This window comes from Panthera leo, chromosome B3 (genome assembly GCF_018350215.1).
Source record: "Panthera leo isolate Ple1 chromosome B3, P.leo_Ple1_pat1.1, whole genome shotgun sequence".
NCBI classification, from domain to species: domain Eukaryota; kingdom Metazoa; phylum Chordata; class Mammalia; order Carnivora; family Felidae; genus Panthera; species Panthera leo.
Window position 1 is genome coordinate 31,731,516 of NC_056684.1, and position 9,094 is coordinate 31,740,609.

Here is a 9,094-nt window from a genome sequence, read left to right on the forward strand (position 1 = left end):
CCCCAGAGTTTGGCTTTTCAACCCCCAGGGCAGTGACCAGGGCTGGGGTGGGGTCTGTGCCTTAGAAACTTGAGCTCCCTCCAAGGTAAAGCACGTAGGTTTCAGAACTCAGAAGGGTGCATGAGAAGGGATGGGGTGAGTGGCAGGGAGGGGAGTTAGGAGGCTGTTCAGGGAGGTAGTGGGCTAGGGCAGGACCAGGAATGGGGGTGCGCTAGATGGAGGGACGCGGAGAGGAACCTTGCAATCCCCCAGAGGCCTCTCCTCCCCTTTGTTCCTTTCTGGCCTACCCCTGTGGCCGGGACCCAGACCTTTTGGGGTTTGCTGGGAGATTTTCCTGAACAGTAACTGCTGGCAAGAGGAATGTGGCAGATTTGGGGCAGTTCCCCTCTCTGAGTCTGAGCCCAGCCTCTGGGTGGCTCTGGCGGACACCCGCAGAACTGGAATCACCCTCACCCATGGCACCCCCTCCCTGTCAGCCTCCCCTGTGCTTTCCTGGGCCAGTCCCCCACTGAAGATTCTGCCTGGTTCTTTCCTCCCCATACCCAGCCTTCCCAGAATGACCAAGGCAACAGCAGGTGCTCGGGCCAGGAGTCTGGGAGTTTGGGGGGATCTGGAAGAGCTCTGGGCTGGGTGTAGAGACGTGGGTCTGCCGTCACGCTCGTGATCCTGGGCAGACCTTGCCTTCCCTGAGACTCATTCTCCTTATGTGTAAGAAGAAGGGGCTGGGCCGGCGCTTCTGTGCGGCCCTTTCTTGCACACAGTTCTGGGTTCTAAGACCAATTAACTTGGTCTTGGAGGGAGCTCAGGGTCTATATCTTGGCCTTGTCTGTTTTCCCAGCTCACATCCAAGCAAAGGTAGAGGCAGGGCTTCCGCCTCAGCAAGCCCACCTACCCCACGGTGGAGGAAAGGGAGGAAGGAGTGGGTTCCAGGAGCAGGAAGTAGAGAAAGTGTGGGTTAAAGTCCTGGCCCTGCCTGGATTGCTGAGTGACCTCCAATGAGGTTTCTGCCCTCTTGGACTTCAGTAGGATCCCTCTTTCCTGTGGCGGTGCTCTAGGTGCCCGGATGGGCCTTGGGGAGAAGACTTGAGGGACAGAACACACTCCTTTGTCTCCACAGAGGTGCCGGCAGAGGCCAGGGAAGGAGGAAGCCGTGTGCATCGAGGCATGAAATGAGCCCGTGTAAATCCCATGTAAATGAGCCGGCGGGGAGGGGCATGCGGGGCACAAGCCTCTTGTCCTGTTTTCTCCCAATGGGCAAGAAGCACAGTGGGCCTTGGATGGCGGTGGACCATCAGGACCATTCAGCTGGGCCTGGAAGCATGGAGATCCACCTGATATCATGGCACCAGCATCAGCCTCTTGGGGGCCAGGGGCTGGGGCCAGGAGCCAGGCCTGTCTTTCTGTCTTCTTTCCTGTGCATCGCCTCCTGCCGCCAGAGGGGAAGAGGGGATCTGGCAAAATAGGGAGTTGAGACTGTGAAAGACCAAGGCTCAGCTCCCCTGGGGAAGGGAATGGGGGACTCGTTTATAACTACAGGGCCATTAAGGTTTACCCTGGAGGCGGAGGCAAGGCGGAAGCAGGGTGTCTGCCTCCCTGCCCCCCTCCCCTCCTGTCTCCCTTGGGGAAAGATCACTGCCTTCTAGTTTCTCTGCTGCTTGATGTCCTTGACTCTCTATTTACAGCCCCACACACCCCTGTCTTCTCTATCCTCATCACCCTCAGTCCCCTACCCACCTTTGCTGGAAACACTGTGATTTTGCTCTTGTGAATCTCTCCCCTCAAATGCCAGGAGTAGGGCGATCTCAGGCAGGGATTTCAGAACAACTTCAAAGGAGTCCTGAACCATCCTCTCAACCAGCACCACTAATGCCTAGGCCTGCTGGGTCCTGAGCTGCGGGTTGGGGAGGGGGCAGATGGAGCCTTCGGGTGAGTGCAGCTGGAATCAGACCCTGGGGTCCTGGCTATGGAAGGCATAGCACCTGCCCCTGAGACCCTCCCAGCCTGATAGGGGAGGCAGAAGTGGGGCTGGAGGGTGGAAGTGCAAGTGATGGTCCTAGGAAGAAGGTACCCAACCTATGGTGGGGTGGGGGTCAGGGAAAGTTTCGAGTGGGCCTTAGGGGATGAGTAGAACTCCCTAGGGTAGAGAAGTCACTGAAGAATGGAAGATTTGTGAAAGCCTGGGGTGTGCAAGGGCCTGGAGTGTCGTGGGCTTGGCTAGAGCAGTGTGAGCTCCAGGAAGGCCGGGAGACTTTTGTCAGTTTGGGTCACAGTGGCATCTCTAGCACCTAGGACAGTGACTGCAACACACCTTGTTGAATCCATGAACAAGATAAAAGAGGAGAGAGTATCTGGAACTGGGGCGGAATGACTGTTGGTGCCAGCTCCTGAGAGCTAAGGCCTTTGATCTTCACCCTGAGGGTTCTAGGGAGCCATTAAAGGATTTTGAGCAGAGGGTGGGTGTTGAGGACTATAATGATGATAAGGGTGATGGGGGCTTAATGGGGGTCTCCCTACCCATGTCACCCAAAGCTCACCTCCTCTCCCATCCCCAGCAATTTCCATCTGCCCCCGCGGCCCAATTTTAGTCTCTCATTGTCTGGAAAACAAGTGGAGCGTCTGGGTCGGGTTCCTCCCAGCTGGGGTTCTGGCCAGGAGGTCTGCGGGGGTGGGCTGGTGGACTGGGACTGAAATGGCCAACCCAGTCTCAGGAAACACTTTTTTGTTGATATTGGTTAACTCTGGGAGGAAGAGGCCTTGGGAGAAAAAAAAACAAAAACAAAACGCACATTCCCAGGGTCACCAGTGGCCACAGGCCAGCCCACAGGAGAGGAAAAAACATAGAACCACACCCAGGAAGTACTTGGATAGTGCCCATGCCAGAACTGCTTGACCTGCACGTGAAGTTCTGGACTCCCACACTGGAGGTTTAGTAGGTCAGGCATAGTAAGTGGGCTCAGAGGGCTTAGGTGGAGGTGAACACAGGCTATAGCATGTGGACTGCAATTTTATGCAGCTCATGGGGCCTACGCACGCCCGTAGCAGACATCACTAATCAATGGCGGCATTTCTTTCTCCTGAGCTCAGAGGGAGAATTTCCTCTGGAACTATATTCTTCAAAAGCTACTGAGCACTTGAAATGTGACTCATCTGAATTGAGAGGGGCTGTAAGTACAAAAGACATAATGGATTTCGAAGGTGCGATATGAGAAAAAATGGTCTTTTTAATACTTTGTTACATTGATTACACTTGGAAATGAAAATGCTTTGGACACCTTGGGTTAAACAATACATATTGTAAAAGTTAATCTCACCTGTTTCTCTTAACTTCTATTTAATGTGGCTGCCAGAAAATTGAAAATTATCTGTGTGGCTCCCAGATATTTCTATTGGACAGCACTACTGTTAGAATACCTGCTGTATGAGGGCAGGGAATTGTGTCTTTTTTGTTGTTGTTGTTCACGGCTAAATCTCCAGCACCTAGATTAGTGTCTGGCACGTAGTAGGGGTTCAGTCATTATTTGTGGAATGAATGAATGACTCCTTGTTAACATGGTTCTTCAGGCCACCACCAATTAATCAGAGCGCATTTGCTACCCTGAGCCTCTCCAACGGCTCCAGCAACGTGCTCAAATCCCCATTTGTGCTTTGCAATTTTAGGGCATGTATCACCTTGGCTGGACTCTCTCGAAACCCAGAAGGAGCAGCTAGTGGTGGTCTTGGGTGACGGCTCTTCTCTGCCACTGGTCCTCTGAAGCGGAACTTTCGGTTCCTTCGGATGAGGAAGCAGGGCAGTGCAAATGATATGGAAATCACCTCTTACGAGCATTTGCCTCTCTGGGGTGCTGGAGATGCTTCCAGTCTACTTCCTGGCCCCAGCCCCTCGTCTCTAGGGACAAAATAGGAAGCTTTTGAGCTCCAGGTGCAAACGGGGCCACTTCCGTCTTTCCCCAGCACACAAGGGCTATAGCCTGGAGCATCCTTGTTTCTCCATCCAGCAGGAGCCTAAAAATAGTCTGCAGTTTCAGCCTCCCCCACAGCCGCCTGCACCGAGCCAGGCCCTGAGCCCGCCAGCTCCCCCACAGCCCAGAATGTCTGCACAGTCTGCCCCAGCTACCGACCCACGTCTCCTCAGCCTCAGTCCCATCCTGGTCCCTGGGGACCCTGAGCTCAATGCTCCCACTGTCAGACCTGCTGAGGGTCTGCCTGCGGCTCCGTCCTCCCAAGCAGACTGGGCCCCGACACCCTGTGTTCTGTCCATTTCCCCCTTCTTGAGGGGATGTCGGCCACACACAGAGGCAGGGTGAGGGCGTTCCAGGCAGTAGAATCAGGAAGTGCACAACCAAAGGGTGTGAGAGGCTATAGCACATGGCAGAGGATGAGCTGTTTGGAAGGGCTGATTGAACAAGATGAAGCGGTGGGGTCAGGCACAGGCCGGAAGGCAGTAGGGTAGGTCTGCTGGCTCCCATCCCCCATGCATGGGTCCTCTAGCCTGCTCTGTCCTGCCCCACAGGGAGGGGGCTGTCCCTCTTACATCTGGCAGCCCATGTTGCCATTCTCTCCATTCCATGTGTGGAGCCCAGGGGCTCTCAATGCCAGGGCCCATCCCTGCAGTTTAGGCCACCCACATCTATAATTTGTGGGAAACCCTGGTACCTTCTAGATACGATCTGCCTGGGTTCCTGCCTGCTCATAAGGCTGCAGGTGGACAGGCAGGATTCTCCACCGATGCCCAGAGAAAGGAGGTACTCAAGGCAACCTGGAGTGACTCCCAGAGCTGGGACTAGAACCTCCATATCTTGACCCCGCTGCTGGGACCCATCCTCCCTCCACCCCCCACTCTGAGATCAGATGATCACTGTTGGGAGCACATTTTGCTCTGAGTCTGAAGAGGGGGGTTTGGGAACCTACTCTGGGGAGGGCCTTCCTGGTGGCAAGAGTGAGTATGCAGATGACACTGTTGGCCCATGACTGTTTCCCCACTCTGAGCTGAGTGGGATCACAGCTGCAGGAAGTGAGGGCAGTGGAAGTCATGTTTTCCTTTTCTGAGGGGTGACTCTTGGGGAAATGCTGAGTTGATAGAGCAGATCTTCCTATACCTTCCTATATCCTTATTACCAAAGTCCTTTCTTGCCCCACCAAGTAGGCTGGCCAAAGCCCTTGGAAGGCTACCAAAGCCTTTGGTAGGCTGGCCAAAGCCCTTGGAAGCAGAGTGCCAGTGTGGGCCTTATTGTCCCTCATAGAAGACAGCAGGTGGGGGGAGGAGTGATACCTGGGAGGAGAGCTTCTTGCCCAGAGATGCATAGTTTCTGACAGCCTAGCCTAGAACCCAGGACTTTTGCCTCTTCCCACCCTTACATGGCATGTGCCCCCAAGGAAGCAGGGGTGGGTGTGATCTAGATGCTTCTTGGCCAAGGTGTTGGGGGAAGTTTTTAGACCCTTGAGGTTTCCTTATCTGCAGCCAACGCCTTCATTTCCCAGCAGATGGGGGCCCTCCTCTGTGTGAACATTGGCCACCATGCAGTGTCAGTCTTAGGACATCTGTCTTTGGCCCTGGGGCATGTCATAGGTGTTCCCCTCCCCTAGCTCCCTCAAGAGCCCACAGGCATCTGGAGCTCTTCTGTACCCCGGATAGCATCCTTGGGACTGGTCTTGCCACTGGTCCCACTGCCTCTTTCTCAGTTTGAGAAACCACAGCCCTTGAAAAAGGCCCAGACTGGCTCTGTGAATGACGGGGTGTGGAACTGTTGCCATCCCAGCCCTGATGCGTCCCTTCCCTGAACTCCACCTGCTGCCTGCTCACCTCCTCTGGACACCTGCCCCAAGCAGTGTAATGAGAGGAGAGCGCTGTGCCCCGGCAGCCCACGCCGGGGAAGATGGAATTGTGGGGCCTCTATCTCTGTGCCTTTCTGTCTCAGTCCCATTCCTTTTCTACCGGTCTCTCTCTTTTCGCGTCCCTCCTGATTCTGTGACTCGTTCTGTTAGGTTTACTCACAAAGGATAAGCACGTATACATATACCATGCAGGCACACAGGACCACACACATTACCTGCTCACGTGTACACTCATGCAGGCACGCTCATCTGTGCACGCGTGTGCACACCCACAGGACCTGCCCTCCCTGGGTCCCATCCACATACTTGGGGAGGGGCATGAAGCTATTTTCTCGTGTGTCTACAGGCTTAAGGCAAACCCGCGTCTCATTTCCAGCTGTCCCTGCTTCCCTGGTGCTGGCAACTGGGGGCTTGAAGACATAGTCTGGGATCCCCACTAGTATCTGGGGAATCTAGTAGGGATCACTGGGCCGATGTCACTTGCAGAGAGACAGGGAGAGACCGCCCTGGAGGTGAGCCGAGGAGAGAGGGACACAAGGATGCAACGTGGAGTTAATGATGCACTGGCCCAGAGGGTCCCCAGCCCCATTTATGCTCCTTCCTTGTGGTTCTGCTGAGATGCCCTCTGACCCACCTGGGAGCTGGGGACAGAGGATAACTGAACCATAGGAAGCACCAGGGTCAGGAGGCTACAGGGAGGAAGGCTGACTGAATACGTACCCCACCCATGGAGAGCTGGGGGCTGGATGTCCCTGGAGGGAGGGTCATGGTGACCGAGGACTTGGTTTCCGTCCCTTTAGGACAATGGGCCAGATGAGGCCCCACCAGGTACTTGGGTTTCCTGGGCGGATCAGGGCTTTCCTGGAATGCCTAACTTCCCTGGTCTCCCAGGGTCAAAGTGATCCCATGGAGGGGGAGAGGGGGAAGGGACGTGGGGCAGGCAGGAAGCCCCTGGAGTCACCAAGGACCTTCCTGTCCTGGCTTCAGGGCTCCAGTGGTCCCCAGAGCCTGTCTCTGTTCAGAGCAGACCACTTACTGATCACCTATTAAGTACAGGCTCTGTGTGGAGGAGGCTTGTGAGGGGCAGGAGGATCCCCGGTTGGGCACTAGGGAAGGGGCACCTTTCACTGCTGGGGCAGGAGGTAAAGTCCCTCCAGGGTCTGGGGCTGACCCAGGAGGAGCTCAGAAATCTTTCCAAGGGTGTCACTTATCTCCCCCCTCCCTCTTCGCCAGAGAGGGGCATTGGTCAGCCAGTGCCCTGGCTGGGCTCCCTCGGGAAAGGCCATGGGGACAAACAGTTACGGTGGTGGCTGTATACCATCTATCACACATATGCTTGAGACTATTCTAGAAGTTTTACATAATTATCTTAATTTTCTCAGCAGCCCTATGAGGTCGATACTGTTATTGTCTCTATTTTATTGTTAAAGGGACTGAAAGAGAAGGTAAGTAATTTACTAACTCATCATGGCAAAAACACACATCTAGTTTTTGTCTTAGGAAACTGGGGTTTCAGGGGCGCCTGGGTGGCTCAGTTGGTTAAGCATATGACTCTTGATTTCCATTCAGGTCATGATCTCACAGTTTGTGGGTTCAAGTCCTGCGTCAGGCTCTGCGCTAACAGCATGGAGCTTGCTTGGGATTCTCTGTCTCCCTGGATCTCTGCCCCTCTCTGACTCACACTTTCTCTCTCAAAAATGAGTAAACTTAAAAAAAAAAAAACCGAAAAAAAAACCTGGGGTTTCAGACCAGTTCATTTGATCTCGCTCGAACTCATTCCGTAGCTATTCATTAAACTGTTCTTTGCTGAGCTTGTGGTTGACACAGGATGTGCATAGCAGAGGCGAGCAGATGGATGGGGTCACTCTGGCCAACTGAACAAGGTCAGGTCTGGGGCAGAGGCAGCCCCAGGGCACCAGGACCTCTCACACATAATCCGCTTGGACCTGATGCTTGGCCATCAGAGGAAGATGATGGGACCACCATCTCTGCTCCAAGAGGCTCAGAGAAGGGAGGGCCGCCTGCCAACTTACCCTCCAAGGGTGGGGGCGGGGGCCCCTCTACCTTGGCTGGGGGCCGCCACAGGTGGGTGGAGAGGGCGTCAACCTTCCCCTTTCAGTGGTTCCCACCAGAACCATCTCAGGAAGCAGCTGTTCACAGGGCTCGAGGGAGCCGACAACTTGCTCCATTATGGCAGAGTGACACGGGGGGGCGAGGACCCCTGTGGGGGCCTGAAGCTGAGTAAGGTTGAGTCAGCCTGCCTCTGTGGAAACCTCTGCCCACGGCTGTCTCCAAGCTGGGTACCACAGTCTGACCAAAGGAAGAACTTCCCAACTGCGGGGCCATACACTGCTGGAATGCGTGCCAAAGGAGAGGACTTTGTGGGGGTGCCCAGTCCTCTGGCTCTGTCCTCCTGCTGGTGTCCTTGAAGGACAGGACGGGAGCTGCGTCAGAAGCCTGTAGCCAGACCTCAAGTCCCTTTGTCGTGGGGGACACCTGTCCTGAAACTGCGCGCACAAGGGGAGGGCTCCATCCCACTACGAGGCCCACTGGGTCCCCTGGGGCGCTCTCACCTCCTCCTCCCAGACTGAGTGGCCGTGGGGGTGGGGGTGGGGTGAGCGGGTTGCGCCTTCCCAGGGCAAAGAGTGGCTCCCGTGGGGTGGTGTTTTCAGACACAAACCAGCTGGCCAGACAGGTTTGGCCTTCCGACTCATCCCTAGGGAGGTACTTTGCTTTCTTTTTTTTAACTGAGATAAAAATCACATCTTTTTTTTTTTTTTTTTAATGTTTACTTATTTTTGAGAGACAGAGAGACAGCGTGTGAGTGAGCAAGGGGTAGGGAGAGAGGGAGACACAGATTCCGAAGCAGGCTGCAGGCTCTGAGCTGTCAGCACAGGACCTGACGTGGGGCTCGAACTCACGAACTGAGAGATAGTGATCTGAGCTGAAGCCGGACACTTAACTGAGCCACCCAGGCGCCCCAAAAATCACATCTTAAAGTGTACAATCTGGTGTATTCACAATGTTGTGTGGCCATCCCCACCATCTGGTTACAGAACATTCCATCACCCCAAAAGAAACCGTCCATTAGCCATCGCACTTCTTGCCCCTTTCCCTACTAATTTACTTTCTGTCTCTAGGGATTTACCCGTTGCAGACACTTTACATAAATGGAGTCATATAAGATGTGGCCTTTGGGTCTGGTTTTCTTTCACCCATGCTAATGTTTTCGGGGTTCACCCACGCTATAGTATGTATCAGT